Genomic DNA, 20,532 nt, shown 5'->3' on the forward strand with positions numbered 1-20,532 from the left:
ATCAAGACAGTCAAAACAAAAGAAACGACATACAGACGAGTTATAAAAGACAAGGAACCTCTTAGCTTTCGAGGAGCCAGTTTCTTCGGATGTTATTCCTACCCTTTCTTATTTGTGATTCTCACATCACTCGGTCCTCAGGCTCAGTTTTTCTCTCAAAACCCCTTTTGCTCACTTTTCTCTCAACTCACACCTCTCTATTCTTCACTCTCTCATTTTTCATCCCTCTCCATATATGGTCGGTGAATAAACAAGAGGTCGTGGGTTTATGCCCAACACTGTTAGCTCACAGCTATTTCCTCCGGTGACGTGTAGTCGATGTTCTTGATAAGGGAGTGGAGTATCTTGATCCATTCCGCTTCGTGCTTCGCACTTGGCTTGATACCTCATTGCTCAGAGGTTGAGAGAGCTTTCAGCCCTTTGTTGACAGCTTCAGTTGTGCCCTTCTGGCATGTAGAGTGCCCTTCTTGGCAAGTATGTTGAAAATGGGGGAAAGACAGGAAGCCTAACTCAACTGTGCCCCTAGTGCATTATTTTGACCATTTTTGTTTTTGGCTTTCTACTAAAACAATTTTGACCAAGATGAGAGTTAGATTAACATGCTTGTTCAATTTTTCATTTGAAATCATGAAAGTTAGGTTATGAACACTGAAAACTTTCCTTTTTTGGGTCCAAGAAAATGGTCCAGTTTTGGGGAAACTAAATAATTTTCAAGAAATTAGTCAACCTCAGTAAAAAAATTCTCAAAAACTATTTTCCCAAACGGCCACTACTCAACGAGCACGGAACTTACTCTCGAGATGCATAACCTCGGATCGGAGGCAATGGAAAATTGCCCCTTGTCTGGATGGCACTGCACGGCAACGAAAAGTTGCCCCTGGTTTGAATGGCGACTCATGGCAACAGAAAGTTGCCCCTTGTCTGGATAATGCCGCAGTGTACTGTAGTCAGTCCTCATTAGTGATGATCGCAGCCGAACTCTCAGATACAGAGAAGACGAAGATGGTCAAAACCAATATATGAACACAGTCACTTTGAAAGTGCGTAGGGCTGGACTTTAGGATGAAGTTGCCTACGTATCCCAAACATGGGAATCAAGCCTTACGTAGTTCGGGTTAAGGTACACTCGTGTATTAACCCTCACTTTTTTATGCTCTAACTTTTGCCAAGGCCGCCCTTCCAGGTTTTCGACCTTGCGAGCTTTGTTCTTCTTTTCTTTTCAATTTTTTTTCTTTTTTTTGTACCTTTTCATTCCTTTTTTCTTTTGCATTTTTTTTTCTCTTTTTTTTTTGTATTTTTCTCTTGCTCTAACTTTTGCCTGGGTCATCCTTTCGGGTTTTCGGCCCAGCGAGCCTCTCAAAGGGTGAAAGTGTAACAAGTCCATGCCAAATGGTTTTACGGTTTTGAAGCCATCCATATTCAGGAGAGTGGCTATTGTATTGATTCACAAAAAGATCCATCTTCGACTCTTCAAGCACATCGGACATTTTTGCCCCTAGTTCGAGGGGCGCTTCTGATTTAGTTTCGCAAGCTTCTTCTGATGAGGTCTGATCTTCTTGATCTGACTTTGGTGCCTCTTGTTTGAGGGCTGCTTCAAATCCGGCCAGACAAGCCTTGCATTGCGGTTGATCGTTGAACAGTCTGAACCCAAGGTCCAAGGTTTGAAACCAAGGGCTCAAGTCTCGAGGCTGAGAGCGATCCTAAGCTGCACAATCTCAAGAGCGATTCCACACAGGTCTTCGCAGGACTGCGCAAAACTTTTTGCTTTTGAAAGTTTTTAAGAAAGCGACAAATCGCTCGCGCTGAAGATAGTGTGGAACCAATCTGGATCAAGCTAGGGTCCTTCTCAGTACTCACGTTAACAAACATGATTTCAATCAGTAAGGGCTTAGCACGCCTCTCTTTCTCTCAATTGATCAAAGTTTAGCAAATCCTGAGGAATTCCTTCCTCTTCGTTTTCAACACCGCAATGTTAGAAAAAAGTTTTGAATAACTTAGGTCAATGTAATGAATTCGAGGTGCAGAAGAGTAAGTGAGATGCTCCGCCGTTTCATTCTAATGCTCTGGCACAACTAGCTTAAAGTAGCAATAAGCACGGAAATATGATAGCCGCAGCTGTTTCATTCGGATTTTCTGGTTGCAACTGGCTCCGTAGCAGAGACAGACTCAAAAGAAAACAAAAGAGTAATTACAAAACAAAACGGTGTTCGAGGCAACAACCCCAGAATCACCTGACATTCTATACAATGGGACTGACTCAACACAACAACACAGACCCTTAAGCAAAAAGACTGACTCAAGACAGTGAGATAGACCCCAGAACAAAACAAAGAACTGACTCGACACCCAAGCCAGAAATTACAAAACTGCATTCGCAAATGCTCCCGACAGTGCGTGCCAAACGCCACATCTAAAATACACCGAGCACCGCCCGCAGGTGGTCCAACCCCTGATCACATAGTTGCAGTATCCTCGAAGTCCAACAACTCAGTGGTAACAGACTTTGCTGAGGTGGGTGGGAGGATGACCTCATTGTCGATCAAATCTTGCACTTTGTGGCGAAGGCGGAAACAACCGTCGGTGCTGTGACCGGTTTGCTGATGGTATGCGCAGTACAAGGCAGCATCATGTGTGAGGGGAGATTCTTTGGAAGAGGTCGAGGTTCGAGGGGTTTAAGGTTCCCCTTTTTAGCCAGAATTTGAAATGCCCTAGACAAAGGCATGTAGAGGGCATGAAAGACTCTGCGTCCTCGAGGTAGATACTTCGAAGTCTGAGGATTCTTGCTAGACGTACTAGCGAAAGGGTCGGCAGGCACTGCCTTGGCTTTCTGATCTTTTCCCGGTGCAGGGTTGGGAGTGGGAGGAACTATTCTTGCATGACGGGGCCTATCCCGATCTTCTGCCGGGCTTGAACTGCCTTCGGTTAGAGTGGGGAAAGCATCATCCACAGTCTTAGTCATGACTACGAATACTTGCTGCTTATTCATCCCCCCGGTTTTCAAAGCCTCGACTGCCCACAGCAGTTGTTCAACGGGATCAGCATATGTTCCCACTTTGTTCTTACCTCTAGCCTCACCCTGATCGAGGGTTTGGGTTATTATATCAGAGCGGAACCTGGTTGTTGTTGACATGTCATTGCCATAGCTTGGGACAGCTTCAGGCTGGCTGAGCTCGATCACAATTCGCCTTAATAGCGGGGGCTCCTGCGGTACAAAATTCCCGGCATATGGTGCATTTGGTGGTGGAGCCGACATCCCATAGGCCAGATTGGCCACAGATCTCTAGAGGTCGCTGATCATTCCCATCAACTCGAACGTGGTGGGCTCACGAGCTTGAAACAACTGGGGTTCCCAGATCGAGCGCGCAGCAGGTGACCTGGGCGGATGTGGTACATCAACATTGGTCTCATCCTGCAAGATGATCCCTTGGTCTAATGCGGCTGCCATAACCACGATTTCCTCTGAATTTTAGGTCATCATAAGTCCGCTGAACTTGAACGGTGACTGACGCAACCGGTTGATTGATGGATCAGATATCTGTCTTGTCTCAGCAAGGGAGAACACGGGTTATTCTGTACTAAATCTCTGAACTGAAAGAGAACACGCAGCATTTCAGCCCAAACAGAACAGACACAGACGTAGCTGAATAACTGTACTCTACTACTAATCACTGTTCCACAAAATCACTGCCCCAAAAAAATGAATCTGACACCCGCAGATATAACTGATTCTCACAAACACTGATACTGATGCCCTCAGGCCTGACACTCAAACTTGCAAACTGATATGTGCGTTCGTGTAAAGATACACTCTAACAGCATACAGCAAGTAAAAGAGAACCAAAACACCCCTATGTTGGGGTAGGGTTTCCCTGTCCAACTTTGTCAGGAGCTAGGGTTTCACTACGAACACAACGGCTTCAAACAACCTAACATCGGGTAAGCAACCTGTCCTAGTTTCGAATGGTCACTATGGATTCCGAACATGCACTAGGTCGAATGGTCAAAAGGGTGCCCCGGTGACAACCGGGGTTTGTGTTCCCATACTGGCAGAGCCCATAACCGGTCAGCCTTACAGCATGCTTTGATAAAGCAAGCCTCCGGCAAACCGTTCAGGAATAGCATATGGCAAACACGATGTCCTAGGCGCACCAATGCAAATGCAATGCAAAGAAACACATAACAGTTGTCAAAACAAGATATCATGAGTTCGAGTCAAGTTCTCTAAATCCCCAACAGAGTCGCCAGAAACTGTAGACGTCCCCGAACGTCCCGAGAGGATGAATCCCGGTTTGTTCGTTTGTGGGCTCGCTACAGTTCGGACTCAAATCGTCACGGTTCTTAATCTGAACCAAAGAGTCCAAATCTGACAAATCATTTTGGAAAACAGATTTTTAGAAAGAAGTGCCAAACATGGATTGTTTTGCCAGATATAGAGTCGCCACCTAAATATTTTTTTATGGGGGAATTTAGGAAACCCTGACTCGTTTGCCTAAGGCCACGTGTCCATCATCACCAAAGTTTCCTTGGCTCGGGAACTTGGGTATGATTGGAGAAGGTCATCTATGAGCACCCCCTCTCACCCAATGCGAAGATCGGCCTCTACTAACCATGATATCTTGTTTTGAAAACATTATGCGTTCTTATACCGATTATTAGCCTAGAATTACTATGTGATGCGTATAGCAAAACAAGTACAGACTAAATTTCCTAAGTCGGAACAAAGCATCGCATTTCTGTTTGTTTGGAAAATGGTTTGAATTTTGCTACTCGTGAGTAGGCTAAAATACGAATTTCGATGAATTATCCCAATTCAAACAATCCAACCTTCACCCACAGGCATTCATGTAGTTATATCACATAAGCATATAGCCACAAGGTAAGCATGCTATCATGTTAATATTCACACTCATGCAAGATGCTAAAGCATAAATACTTACATCGTACTCCGTGCCAAAACAGTGAACTAGTTAGTAATCATATGCATGATCCTAATTCTTGTTAAGTTGGCTAATGTATCTCATACAAAATGTCACTAGAATAGGCTCGGCTAATCTATGAATGGCATGTGAGATGCGACAGATAACATATATTCAAGTTTGATTTGAAATACTATGCTGTTAGTATGATGCGCCGAGCCCGGTGCATGCAATACTGATGAATGATGCACGCATGCATAGCATAAGTATGCTAAATTAAATATGCCCTAGTACTAACCATCAAAACAGGTAAGTAAAAGGAAGAAAGAAATGGGGGTTGGAAGACATGCACATACGCACCCACACTTATTACAAATTTGCCCTCGCTCGGAGGGACCGAAAGAATAATACAATTTAACTAACTATCAAGCTAATTAAATATTACAGACAATTAACTAGTTAAGCAAATTAACTAAGCTAATTAAGCAGTAAAAGCAGCCTCGAGAAGAGGGTCCAATGCATGCGCACTCGGTTCCGCTCAGAAACCCACCACCATGCACAAGTTTGCCTCTGTTTCCCCTGCTCTACTCCTCTGAAAATTGCATAACTCCCAAGGTATGCTCCATGGACACTGTGGATCACCACCGACCAAGTGGAAACCCCACCGACCATGTCCGGATGGTCATCGACCATTTGTTGAGCTCTCGGCCATCAATAATTGGTCGGTCGGCACTCCATGTAGTCGACCGGCCAAGTCTTCCTGCAGAACCTATTTTGACAGCAGCAGAGGGCAAAACAAGGCATGGCAATGTATTTCAAGCAAATGTGTGCACCAACACATCCCTTATCATGTTTGTGACTCAACGGGGTATGTTCCTTGATTCTCGGACCAGCAATCACGCATTTCAATGCGTGATGGCCCAAGGAACCAAGTCGTGCATTTTGATTTCAAATGAAATGCAATGCATAGAAACATACAAAGGGGCTTTCAACCTCTATCATGGCTTGATCAAGAGGTGAAAGATGCATGCAATGATATGCAACCTAGACATGTGAGCTAAGTGTGCAGCATGAGATGCAAACAAGTAAGCATGCAATAGGCACACAACCTAAGCAAATAAGTATGCAAGACATAGAATAACTATTCAAGCTAATCAAGCATGCAATGTGAAACTTCACCATGCAAGCATGCAAGGTGCAACATGGACAACATGTTAGGCAACTTAGCCAAGAGAATGCGTGCCAAATGCAAAGTGATTGAAGCATGCAACACATGCAATAGGCTAAGTATATGACAACACACAAGGTGAGCATGTGACAATATGCAAACAATGGACTTATACCAATTTGGGCAGCCCTATACTAGGCCCAAAACAGTGGCCAACATGCTAAGGAATGAGAAGCAAAACACACACAAACATGCACATGTTAAGGCCTAAACACTTAAGCATATGGAGATAACTTTTAAGCACACTTAAAAGAGGATAACATGGACATATGGCATACATTATAAGCTCTGAAATCATGTTATAAAATGATGCCAAATCAATCTAAACAAGGCAATCAAAGTATGCAAACAAAGTCCAAGGTCTAAGGCTCGCCAAAGGGGTATTGAACTACCCTTAACAAAACCAAACATGGCATGAATTGAACAACTAAAATTAGAGTTTTAGCATGTTAAAACAAAGCCAAAAACACAATGACATGGCATCCTAGAGGCCTAAACATGATAGCATACATGAAGGCACAAACATGGGGCATGAAGCACCAACCCTTTAAGGCCTTAAAGGAACACCAAATGCAAGCATGCAAACACACCACAAGGACTAAAATGGCATGGCAAGTGGTCCCAAACCATTGAAACAAAGCAAGGATGGCATGCTAGAGGGGTCAATGCTTAGGGCATACAAGAGAGGTTGCATGGTAGCTATACAAAGCAAAGCATGGACTACCCGAATGACCAAAAACAGACCTTTAGCATATCAAAACAAGCACAAAATCTTCACAAAGCTTGGTCAAAAACATGCTAGAACAAGGCTCAAAGCACAAAGCATGTTAAGGCTAAAACATGGCATTACAAGACATGTATGCAAGGCATGCATGGTGTGTCTAAACCAAGTAAAAATAGAGGTAAAACATGGGAAAATAATACCAAATACCTACTGAAACATGGCCAACATGAGTTCAAAAATGGTGCTCACGCATGAGGCTTAAATGGCATATATTAAAGACAACAAGGAGAGGGGATGGCCCTCTCCTTCTTAGGACCTTAAACCACCATCCTCACCACTAAAATCCCTCAAGATTTCAGTGGTGAGGAGGTCCAAACAAGGTGGTACCAGAGCTCACCAAAATAGCACAAAAATGGGGCCAAACAAGCCCTAAGAGGGGTCAAACAACCTCAAACAACAAAGTGACCTTAAACAACTATTTAAAGCACTCAAAAAAAAGACTTTTATTAGTTATATACAAAGTCTGAAAATAGTTGCAAGATAGGTTAAAAAGCTATGCAAAAATGGGAGAAAAGGGGTAAGATTGTTACCCTTGTAGACCTCCTTCACAAACAATGCTCCAGCTGGTCCTTTGAGCTCAAAACCAGTCAACAACTTCAAGAAAAGCACCCTAGCACCTCAGTACCAAGGTAAGGTGTAATGGTGGGTGTTTGTGTGCAATAATAAGACCAAACACACACTTATACACAAAAGAGAGAGAGATATAGAGATGGGGGATATGCAAACCCTAACCCTAATATCAGAGCCCTCTAGAAAAATGTTGTAACCCTAATGGAGGATGAAGAGGCTCCCTCTTATAGAGATTCACTCTTGCAAAGCTTCCAAAACAAGCTTGGCAAGAGTGAAATCCCTCCATACACGTGTATGGAGGGGGGAAAAGGTGTATGCCAACTAGCACAGCTGGCATAAAAATATCTATAAAAGTAGATGCACAGTGATCAGCCAGCCAAAAATGCTATTTTGACAAAATAAATGGCCGACCGACCATCTAGAGTGCCGGCCGGCCAAACATCTGGCCGATGGCAACAAAACACTGGCCGGTGGCCTCAAGCCATGGCCGGTGATGTGTGGATATGGCCCACAAGCCATTCCCTGCCCCTCCAAGGCAAAGCACAAGTGTTTGGTGCAAAACCAAACACAAAACAGTCGAGTCGAGAGATACTGACGCAAGGCACGTGGCCGAGACCTCCGGGAACTCAAGACGAACACAAACGTGGATGATCACTAAGTGTTCAAACGGTGACATCCAAGTCTTAAGGACAGTCAAAAATGGGGTGTCTACAGAGTTGCTGCTTTGTCCTTGTTCTTCAAGGGTAAGAAACTAGCCCCTTAAAGCTTTGTTTTTGATTAAGTCTTTTGCCCTATTTGCATGATGTTTTAGGCCTAACTTTAAACTGCAAAAAACTTTATTTTCAAGTGTTTAAGATGTTGGTTTGAGGCCTCTTTGGTGTTGGGGGTAGTCTGCCCCCTTTTGTGCCTTCCTTTGCTTTGTTTTGTGCCACCTCTTTAGGCCTTTGAGATCACCTTTGTTTGGCCTCTTCACCACTGAATTCCAGAGGAATTTCAGTGGTGGAAAGTATATTTTGAGGCCCTAAATGGGTGGGGGTTGTCCCCCCCCCCTCCTCTTCTCTTGTGTACTTGTGTTGATGGCTCACCAAGTTAGCCTGTTTTTCTACCTCCTTGAGGCCCCATCTTAGCATGTCTTAGGCCTTATTTTAGCATGGAATAACACTATTTTGGGTTGGTTTGGTTATCTCTTGCATGCTCTTTGCACTTGCAGTGCAATTCCACTCACTAGCCTAACATGCATCATGCTTTGGACCATCATTCTAGCATATTTTTTACTCCGCTCCAACAAGATTTTACTCATTTTTTGCCATGCTTAAGCTCTATTTTAAGTTTTTTTGGTCATGCATGCCTTGCTTTGTATAGCCATAGTGCAATCTTGCTCACTAGCTTTGAGTTTTCAAGTCACTAGCATGCATTGCTTGGGCTATTTGCATGATTTAGCATCATTTGATATGTGATTTCAGTGTATGTAGTGTGCTCATACTTTCCCATGCTTCATTCTTTCAATGCCTTTGGAGGGTTGTGCCTTTGCATTAAACATGGGCCAATATGTATGCCATCTTGCCTAAGCTTTTGGGCTGCCATATCAATGTGTTTTTGGTATTATTTTGCCATGATACAACTCTATTTTTGGTTGGTTAGAGCATCCCTCATTTGCTTTTTGCACTTGTAGTGCAATCATGCTCATTGGCCTAGCATACTTGGTGTTTTGGCCCTTCATGCTAGCTTGTCTTGGCTATACTCCATACATGTTTTAGCATTATTTTGACATGCTTTAGGACTGTTTTAGGTGTTCTTGGCCTTTTGGGGCTTGCTTTGTGTAGCTATAGTGCAAGTGCCTATGCTAGCTTTAAGCTTTGAGTCTCCTAGCATGCTTCATTTGTGACATGTGCTTGATTTGGCATCATTTAACATGTTATTTTAGAGCATATAGTATTGCCATGTTCTCACTTCCTTTACTCTTTGAATGCTTTTAAGAGTTATGCCTTTGTGCCTTGCTTATAGGCCAATGCGTATGAATGCTTATCTAGGCTATTGAGCTCCCATCCCAGCAAGTTTTGGTCTTTGTTTTGACCTAATTGAGCTCTGTCTATGTTTGGTTCAATCATTTGTGCCATGTATTGCATGCCTCTTGTGTAGTCCCCTTTAGTATCCTTATGCCTTAGGCCTTCTACCATGCTATGCTTGTGTTGTTTGGATGATTTGGCATCGTTTCATACTTGATTTCAGAGCATATAGCATTGCCATATTCTCATGCATATCACTCTTTGCTTGTGTTTGAGAGTTCTGCTCTTATGCTTAGTTGATGAGCCATTGCATGAGCACCACCATCTTGCCTTTCATACCATCATTTCAGAGCATTTTGGCCTTTGTTTTGGCATGCATGAAGTCAGTTTGGGGTTGGTTTGGTCCATTGAGCATTGCATTACATAGCCTTTGTGTTGTATCCTTCACTAGCTTTCATGCTTAAGGATTCTAACTTGACATGCTCGTGTTGTTTGCATGTTGTTTGGAATGTCATTGCATTGCATTGTGTTTGGACTGAAAGTTAATCCAAACACAAGAAACGAGGGACGTTTCATACTTGTAGTGATGAAACGTACCTCATTTCTCGGTTGCCGACCCTCTTGATCAAGTATGATAGAGGTAGAGGCCCTTATTTGTTATTTGTGCGTTCATTGACATTGAATTGTGAAAACTTGGCTTCTTGGCCATCGTGCATTGCGATGCTCGGTTGGTGGCCTGAGAGTCGAGAACCGCACTTCCTTGAGCTTGAGAAATGATAGGGAGGATGGTTGTGCACACATACCTTGCAAATACACTGTTGTGCCCCTTCTTGTTCTTTGTTGCAGCAAAACTGGAGTGTGGCAGAATTTCTGGTCGGCAGACCAGCAAAAGTAGCTGGCCGACCACGTTTTCTGGTCTACAGCAAACTTTTCTGGTCTACAGCTAGTCTGCACCACCCTTTTCTGGTTGGCAGCCCTCCTGGAGGTCTCCATGTTGGAGTAGAAGCTATCTGGAGGTTTATGCAGTGTTCTGAGATCAAATGCAAACAAAGACAAGTCTGGGCATCGCAATGGATTTCCGAGCGAGAAACCAGGTGCATGCATTGTTCAACTTTCCATAGCAGAGCTGAGTAGTGTAGTTTAATGCTTACTTGATAATTAGCATATTTATGTAATTTAATTAATCTGTTAATTAGTTAAAGTGATGTAATAATTAGTTGTAGCTAGTTATTCAATTTGTTATGTAATGACTAGTTTAGTTAGATTAATTAGATTAGATAGATAGCTTAGCTTAATGTAGCTAGCTTAGCTTATTCTTTCGGACCCTCCATCGAGAGGGCAAATGTTGTAATAAGTGTGCGTGTGTGTGATGCATGTCTTCCAACCCCATTTCTTTCTCCCTTTTACTTATCCGCTTTCGATGGTTAGTTTTAGGGCATATTTCAATTAGCATCCTTATGCTTGCATGCGTGCATCCATTCATCTGTCTTGCATGTACCGGGCTCAGCACATCATACAAACTGCATTGTATTTCAATACCAATTTGAATACATGTTATCTAGTTGCATTCACCTGACATTCTAGATAGCCGAGCCTATTTTAGTTGCATTTTTGCATGTGTTGCATTAGGCATCTTAACATAAACTAGGATCATGCATGATTACTAACTAGCTTCTGTTTTGGCTCGGAGTACACTGTGAGTGTTTATGCTTTAGCATCCTTGCATGTGTGTAAGTGACTATTTGCTTAACTGCTATAACTGCATGAATGCCTGTGGATGAAGGCTTCATTGCTTGAATTGGGACAATTCATCGAAATGTGAGTTTTAAGCCCACTTGAAGTGGCAAATCATGTTGTTTTAAGCCCACCTTGTTTGGTGGCAAACCCGTGCTTTAGCCTACTTGCGAGTAGCATCTTCAAACCATTTTCGAAAAGCAAACATTGAATTGTTTTGTTCCAAATCGAGCGATTTAGTCTATACTTGTATGTTGTGCGCATCACATAGTAAGCTAGCTAATAAACCGGAATAAGAACACATGTGTTTTCAAAAACAACATATCATGTTAGTAGAGGCTGATCTTTGATCGGGTGAGCGGGGGTGCTCATTTGAGGACCTTCCCCTCTCGTACCCAAGTTCCCGAGCCGAGGCAATTTTGGTGATGACGGACACGTGGCCTTAGGCACGAGTCAGGGTTTCCTAAATTTCCCAAAACAAAATATTTAGGTGGCGACTCTGAAATCTGACAAAGCAGTCCATGTTTGGCACTTCTTGATTAAACTCAATTTTCCAAAACGATTTGTCGGATTTGGACTCTTTGGTGATTTATCAGTCTTACATTGCACTTTGTGAGATTAGATTCAGAACTGTGACAGGAGTCCAAACTGTAGTAGCTAGAACTACAATTCGCGCCCTCGCCCGCGGAGCGGAGTTTCGGGCGGTCTACACCTGCCAACCTCCTTTAGCCTAGATACTCATCTCAGATAAAGAGCACAAAAAATGTTGTTGGTCTAACCTGCCAACCTTCATTGCTCCAGTTGGGCAATAAGTGCAAAAAAAATTACAAACAAAATAAATACAAATACTGAAAGAAATTATACTGGAAAAAATGTCTACTTGTTTTATTGAATGTCAAAGAAAATTATAGGCTGTTTTTGGTTATGTTTGCCAAACACATTTCCACCCACTTTCATGAGTGTGGTGTTTGTTTTGAGCTTTTCAATTATAATTCCACACCCACTTTTGAAAACTCTTTTCCAAGTGGGAAAATTTGGCTAACCCAGTCGTCCTCCCGAACGTCCAGCCGATTGACCAAAGCAGTGTTCGTTGTTTTTTTTTTTTTTTTTTGGGCACCTGTTATTTTTGCATTGTAAATAGAAATATTTTTAGAATTTTTTTAATTTTTATATTAGTTTTGAATAGAATTTTAGGTTGTGTGTTTGGTTAAGAGTTGTAAGTTTTTGAATCAAATAGCTTTTCTAATTTCAAAAACTCAAAACTCCCTCCAAATCTCAATTCGAAACTTTTTCAAAACTCATAACCAAATAAATTTTCCACACTCAAATCATAATTCCAAAACTCACAAACTCAAAATACAACTCTATTCTCAAATCATATTAGAAAACTTTACAAAATGCTACCATAAGTTTTTAAAGAGCTAAAAATAAAATACTTTGAGATTGGCCGTGTTCCATGGCCTTGGGGTAGATCAGTCGTCCATGTCTTCGAGGTGGTATGCTCCTTTTCCTGCTAGACCAATCACTTTGTACGGCCCCTCCCAGTTGGGTCTTAGTTTGCCATCCCCATGCACCAAAGTGTTTCTCATTACTTTGCATAGTACCCAGTCTCTGATCTTGAATTGCCTTGGATGCACTGCCTTGTTGTATTTTCTGGACAATTCCTGTTGATACGAACCAGTGCCCTTTCTCTTCTTTCTTCGGCAAGATCTAGCTCCAAGGCTATGGTCTCTCCATTCAAATCTGGATTGAAATATTCGATTCTAATAATGGGGAGGCCGACTTCCAGAGGGATTACTGCGTCCATGCCATAGGCCAAGGAAAAAGGCTTTTTGTCGGTTGATCTCCTAGATGTAGTTCGGTAAGCCCATAAGATGTGGGGAAGTTTCTCAACCCATTTTCCTTTCACTTTTTCCAGCCTCTTTTCTAGACCCTCTAAGCCTACTTTGTTGGAGGCTTCGGCCTGGCCATTAGCTTGAGGGTATGCCGGCGTGGAGTTGTAGAATTTTATCTTGCGTTCTTCTCAAAAACCCCTAAAGATTCTTCCATCAAATTGGGTTCCATTGTCAAATATCATGGCCTTGGGAAATCCAAACCGGGTTATGATGTTCTGCCAGACAAACTTCTTGACGTCTTTTTCTTTGATGGATGTGAGTGTCTCTACCTCCACCCACTTTGTGAAGTAGTTCGTTGCCGCAATAAAGAACTTTATGTTGCCTGGCACGATTGGGATTGGTCCCACTATATCTAAGTCTCACATTGCAAAGGGCCAAGGGCTAGTCAAAGGTAGGACTCTCTTGCTGGTTGATGGATTTGATGCGTGAACTTCTGACATTTCTCGCATTTTTTGACATACTTTTCTGCGTCTTCTTGCATGTATGGCCACCAATAACCCTGTGAAATGGATTGGTAGGCCAGAGATCTTCCTCTTTGGTGACTTCCACAAATGTCTTCATGAATTTCGAACAAGAATGCTTTGAATTTGCTAGGATGGATACAATTCAAGTACGGTCCTGTGAAAGACTTTTTGCATAATGCTAGCAATGGAGAGAGCCAAAATCGCTATGACATCGCCCTAATCTTGTTGGTTTCCTTTTTCTCCATTGGAAAAATTCCATCTTTTGAGAACACCATGATGGGGTCCATCTAGGAGGGACCTAGCTCAGCACAACATACCTCGGCCGCTTTGGGTTTCTCAATGCTCGGTCTTGGCAGGAAGTCCACTAGCAATGGGTGAGGGATAGATGTGTCTACTATTGACACAAAACCAGCCAGTGCATCTGCCTTGCTATTTTCTTCCCAACCGATTTGCTCTATCTTCACGACTTCGAACTTCATGATTTCCTTTCTCACCAACTCTTGCTATTTGGCCATTCTATCATCCTTCGCTTCATAATCACCAGAAATTTGGTTAACTACTAGTTGGGAGTCACTATAAACCATCAGCTCGGTGGCCTTCATTTGGCAGTTGACTTCAAACCAGCTAAGAATGCTTCATACTCCACCTCATTATTGGATGCTGGAAAATCGAGGCTGATAGCCTGTTTGGTGGTTAAGCCATCTGGTGAGATGAGGACTATCCCAAGTCCAACCCCATGCCTGTTGGACGCTCCATTCACAAAGAGCTTCCACATTTCTCCTACAAACAGCTCTAGCAAATGGAAGGATTTGAGGACGCTTTGGGATCAGGGACGATGACGATGGCCCCTTCTAAGTTTTTTCCTGTTGATCCTCACTACCCGACTGCCTTAGCTTTTCACTTTCAGGCACATCCTTGCTTATTGCTGTGCGACGTGCTCATTTCTTTCCTAGCGATAAGCTATTGGAACTAGTGGATGATGCAGCCGTTGTAAGGCTAAATGGTTCGCTGTGTTGTTGAGTGACTTGTTGCGGGGGCTACGCTATTCCTGTGAGACTTTCCCCCCTCTGTGCGGCTATCTCGGTCAAATTGACCGGACAAACATAATGACTTCCTAGAGAAAACTCTGCCACGAAGTCTGCCAAAGCTTGGGCCTTTATTGCAGTTCTTGGTTGGAACCTGATATCGAGCTCTCCTAACTCAACGACCCACTTTAATATTCACCCAGAAAAATTTGTCCTCTCAAACAAGGCCTTTAAGGGGAATGTTGTTAGGATGATCATAGTGTGCATATGGAAGTAGTGCGAGAATTTTCTTGAAGCCATCATCAAAGCTAAAGAAAAATTCTTTAGTCACAAGTACCTCGTTTCGGCGCGCAGCAATGTCTTGCTCACATAAAAGATGGGCAAGTGTTGTATTCCCTCGACGCGCACCAATACTGCGCTAATTGCATAATGAAAAACTGCTAAGTAAAAGAGAAGTTCCTCTCCTGGCATTGGGGTTGCCAACAGTGGTGGTAAGGTCATATATTGTTTTAAGTTTCCAGAGCTCAGTTGCAGTCGTCATCTCACTCAAACTTAGCCTTAAATGCCCGTAAGAACGGCTAACACCTGTCTGACGATCGACTTATGAATCGGTTTAGCGCGGCAGCTAGGCCCATGAGATGCTATACTTCCTTGACTATGTTAGACCTCTCCAGATCCTAAATGGCTTTGACCTAAGAGGGATCGGCTTCTATACCTCGGTTGGTCACTAGGAAGCCGAGAAATTTACTTGACCCCATGCCAAGCGCACATTTGGATGCGTTCAGTCGCAGCTTGTGGGTCTTCAAATTTTGAAACATCTCAGCCAGGTCATTGAGATGGTCTTCTTCGTTCTTGCTCTTGACCACCATGTCGTCTGTGTAAGCTTCCATTGTTCTGCCTAACAATGGCTCGAACATTTTGGTGATCATTCGCTAGAACGTTGCCCTTACATTTTTTAGGCCAAAGGGCATGACCTTGTAACAATATGATCCCCTAGATGCTGTAAAGGATGTGACTTCCTGGTTCGTTTCATACATAGTGATCTAATGATAACCACGATATGCATCAAGAAAGCTAAGTCGGTTCTGACCTACAGTTAGGTCCACCAGTTAGTCTATCCGCGGCATAGGAAAACTGTCCTTTGGGCATGCTTTATTAATTCTTTTGTGGTCCACACACATGCGCTTGCCGTTATTATTTGGCTCCACCATGGTGTTAGAGATCCACTTGGGATAGTGAACCTCTCTGATTGCCCCTGCATCTAGCAGGTTTCCCACATCCTCTGCCACTATCTCAACGTGGTGAAGTGCTGATCGGTGAGTTTGCGGTATAATTGGTCTAGCGGTCGGGTGGACATTAAGTTGATGGCAGATGAAAGTTAGATCAATGCCAGGCATGTCATACGGTGTCCAGGCGAACAATTCGATGTAAGAGATCAAGAATTCCATGATCTCTATTCTCTCGGTGCTGGACAAAGATGAGCAAGAAAAAAGAACTTCTCTAGAACCTTTTCGTCTATTTTTACCTCCACCAGATCTTCCACTGCTTTTTAGTTGGCTGTCTTGCCAACATACGCAAGTAATTTGTTCCTCTCTGGCTCTTCTACCATCTGTATGAAACCTTTGGCAGCCTGACTGCCATTCACCGTTACAAAACATTGCTTAGACATGATTTGGTCTCCCAATATTTCTTCAATTGCTCTAACTTTGTTAGGGAATCGCATTACCTGATGGTAGGTTGATGCTAATGCTCACATAGCGTGCAACCATGCTCCCCCCAAAATAATGTTGTAAGTGCAAGGGACTTTCAACACCCAAAATAATGTTGTAAGTGGAAGGGAGTTTCACCATAATGTTGTATATGTCCCAGCTTTGACCAAAAAATTATCTTGCCCACCAACCAATCTGGCATCGAGTTGAACCCGACCAAGGGAGATGTCACGGGTGCTAAATCTTTGTCGTCCAGTTTGAGTTGCTTGAAAGTCTCGTAGTACATTATCTCGCAAGAGCTCCCTTGGTCTATCAAGATCCGCAAGATGTCAAAATTCTTGACGCGCAGAGTAACCACTAGTGCATCGTTGTGAGGGTTTTGCAACCTTGCTAAGTCCTTGTCTGAAAAGGAGATGGCATTTTTCGCTTTCGTCTTCCCTTTTTTCATAGTTGGTTGTCTACTCAATACTTCCCTCGTGTCCTCTGCCTTTTTTATCATTCCTCTAATCTCGTAGACGCGCTCAGGCTCAATGATCCCATGTATCACGTTGATTACGCCTTGAGGCAGACCCTCCGGTGGCTTTCCATTTGGTCCATTGCGATCCTTGGGGACAGGTCGTTCTTCCTCTTCAATGTATTAGTCCAAGTTGTGAGAACCCGAATATACAAATCAAGTAAATAATTAAATAATATTAATTTTACAATCTTAAATATTTTGATGGTGAATCTTAAAGTCCAAATTAAATATTTGGAGGGTCTTTTAATTAATTTTAAAACCTAAAATAAATTTATGGTGAAAGTCTTTAATTTAGAGGCAAGATTTATTATTTAAAAAAATAAATAAATAAATAAGTGACAAATTAGTAAGCATATTTTGATCTAATAATATTTGTTTGTTATTTAAATTAATTGAGAGAGAAAATAAAATAAAACAAAAGATAATAAATTAGAGCCTTTTGGTTAGACATATATATATATAGGAACCTTAGGTTGCCTAACACAATTTATACAGTAGCAGCCTAATACAATTTATACAGCAGTAGCAGCAACCACGGGAGAGAGAGAGAGGTTGAGAGAAAAGAAGAAAAAAAAGGGTTGAAAACAAGGTAGGATTTTTGGGTGTGTGGTAGGTCTTTATTTTTCTTCTTCCTTTTGTTTTTGTTCTTTATCCTTACCCTATTATTATTTAGTTCATTGATGGAGAGGTTATAGGTTTATGTATTTTGTATATATGCACTATCAAGAAACCTGTGGAAATAAATAGTGTGTAAAGAATGGGAGAAATTCTTAGTTTAAAAATTATGTACAGAACCACAAACTTTAAAAATCAAGGAATCATATCAAACGGATGAATTTTGAACTGAAATTTTACATTAGATTAATTACATATTAAATTGCATATCTGAATTTTCTCATAATTTTTGGGAGTCAAAATCTATATCATCGGATGCATTCAAATCTGTCCAGAAAATTGGTTTAAAACAGTAACTTCGGAAGTGTCGCTTTCTTTGGGTATAAATCCAAAAATTATCAAATCAACGTCATTAGAACTGGTTACGAGTCTAGTTTCTTAAATTTTTGGCCTTGCATTGATTGCTAGTGCATACTAAGAGAACCATTAATTTCTTTAAAGTGCTGTAGAAAGCAACCTGTTTGGGTATAATTAATTGTAAATAATTATTTTGATAAGCAAATCAAGTGAAACCAATTGGGTTTGAAACTTAGGATATATTAGTTGTTATCTGGAGGGTTTTGGAATTTTTCGAATAGCGTGGAATGGGTTTTGTAATTTTCAAAGTTAGCGAATAGATTGAGAAAGCTTGTTTAATATTCTATTTTTTTTTTAAGTCACTTTTAATTAAGTTTCGATTTGAACCCTTGTCTAGGGTGATTTTAGACCTTGAAGAACATGAGCTTCATAATATTTAAGAGTAACGGTGAGTTGGGTTAAGCTGTGTTAGTGCACTTTAGTTTGGGGTTACTTAGTTTCTTATTCTTTAGTATTTTTAAATTAGTAGTGACGTGTAATTTTCATACTTGGTTCAGGGTAGTAGTTGGACTTTTATACTCTATTTGAGGATAACATTATTTTGTTTCTAGGTGAGTAGTTGGATGCTACATATTTTTATTAATGTTCCCCTACCCTGAACTGTCGGAAAACTTAATTGTTGTTTCAAGACTAAGTTGTTTTGATAAATTATTATATTATCGATGGAGTTAAATTATTTCTGAAACATGTGTAAACTTGGAGTACTGTGGACTACTTGTTACGGTCTCATGTCTATAATGGTGAACTACTATGCTTTGCGAAACTGAATTGTATTGATTATCGGGACCATTTGTGTATTTTAGTCCAGGGAAAATATTCCATTGTGTGTAGTGACTCTGGCCACTAGGGAAAAGATCTGAGTTGGGCCATGATGAATCTAGTGCTCAACGATTGTAAGGAAAAGACCTGGGCTGGGCTAGGTGACCTTCAATTGGATCTTCTTAGAGAAAAGGCCCGGGTTGCCACCCCGATGATGACTCTTGATTCGATATTGGATCCAACGGGCTTATTGCCTTGAGAACTGTATGGCATGTTACTTGTTATTCTTGGTACCCAGAAAATTATTGGTGTTTATGTTGTAATATGTTTTAAGTGAAAAATATCATTTATCATGTTCCTGAGAGACATGAGTATTTTAACTGTTGAATTGTAGAACCTTCTTTTTGAAATAGATTATCTTTATCAAAATTGTATGCTAATGTAGTTCTGTGATATATATCTTATTTTGGAATTGAACCATGTTTTCAACACTATATTTACTATCCGTGTTGCTACTCACTGAGCTATTAGCTGACTTAGTTGTTTATCATTTTCAGGTGTTAGAAGGACTTAGAGTGAACTCATGGCGTAGCGGGGACTCAATTGCATGGACCTCTAGGACATTCATTCATATTGTTTTAGATTGTTATGTCAAGTTTGTGCATATTTCATTTTATTTTTATTGAGGTTCATTTAGGATTATTTTGATATGTGCGCTGCTTATATCCCATAAGTTTGGATGGTATTGATTACGGTTGGTTTGCCTTTTATACTTGTGGCTTGTCACTAGATTGAGTTTGGTTATTTATTACTGGACTTTTGTATAGTTGTTCAATGTGATTATGGATTCATGTTTAAGCTTACGTGTGCCTTGGGCTAAGGCCCTGTGGGCCATGGCCGGTCATACCCCAGTTTGGGGTGTGACCAAGTGGCCCGCAACCACCAACTCTTCCAGATGCTGCCTTAGTGGCATGCAATTTTTAGTCCGGTGCCTCACCTCATCATGGAAGGTGCACGATATCTATCATCGTAGCCCATTTGCACCTCTCCCAACTTGGCTGGCCGCCGAACGAAGGGTTCATCGCGTATTTCGCTAAGAATCTGATAGATAGGCTTTTTGAACACCGTGGTGATGGTGGTGTGAACTTTCATCCTTCTTGCCTAGGAGTCCTCTCTGTTTGGTCGTCTGCCTCTACCATTTTTGTTTGGTTGTTCCTCCCGGCTAACCTTGTTAACTTTTCCTACAGGCTTTTTGTCCAACATTGCTGTTGTGCCGAATTTTTCCTTCACGCGAACGCCATCTTTGTCTACTCTAATGTGCTGGTGCACTCTCTCTATCAGCGCCTCCATTGTGAGGGGTGACATCATTGTCATTGAATCCCTCAGTTTATGGCGCGTCGGCTAGCGCTGTCATGACCCGAACCCGCCCCTATTGGTTAAGGACATAACCGGCCAGTAATCAAGGGATTACCTACGACCTCAAACCAATTCAGACATAACTCGTCAGAGTAAAGGGGCCAAACGAAAGCAAACTTACAAATTGTCCATAGAGCTGCGCTTACATGGCACATCATAACAGTCCATATACATACATGTTAATAACTCACGTCAAAATGAGTAATAGCATAAAGTTCTATACGTACAAGACCATTAAGTCTAAGTCGGTAAAACCCAAAGTTTATATACAAAAGTAATCTGACGTTTTTGCCAATATAACAAAACCATATCAAAGAGCAAAAGAGGCGAAGGCAAGTCTCGTGCGTGTGACGTTTGGGCTGACTCTCCAAAAACCTTGACTGTTTCTCACACATTTCACCGAGGCTGGGTTTGGGAATCCCTTGGCTCACCTACATAAACATAAATGAGCGTGAGCGAAAGCCCAGTGAATAATAT

The sequence above is a fragment of the Camellia sinensis genome, chromosome 9 (genome assembly GCF_055761805.1).
Source record: "Camellia sinensis isolate YWXY chromosome 9, ASM5576180v1, whole genome shotgun sequence".
NCBI classification, from domain to species: Eukaryota; Viridiplantae; Streptophyta; class Magnoliopsida; order Ericales; family Theaceae; genus Camellia; species Camellia sinensis.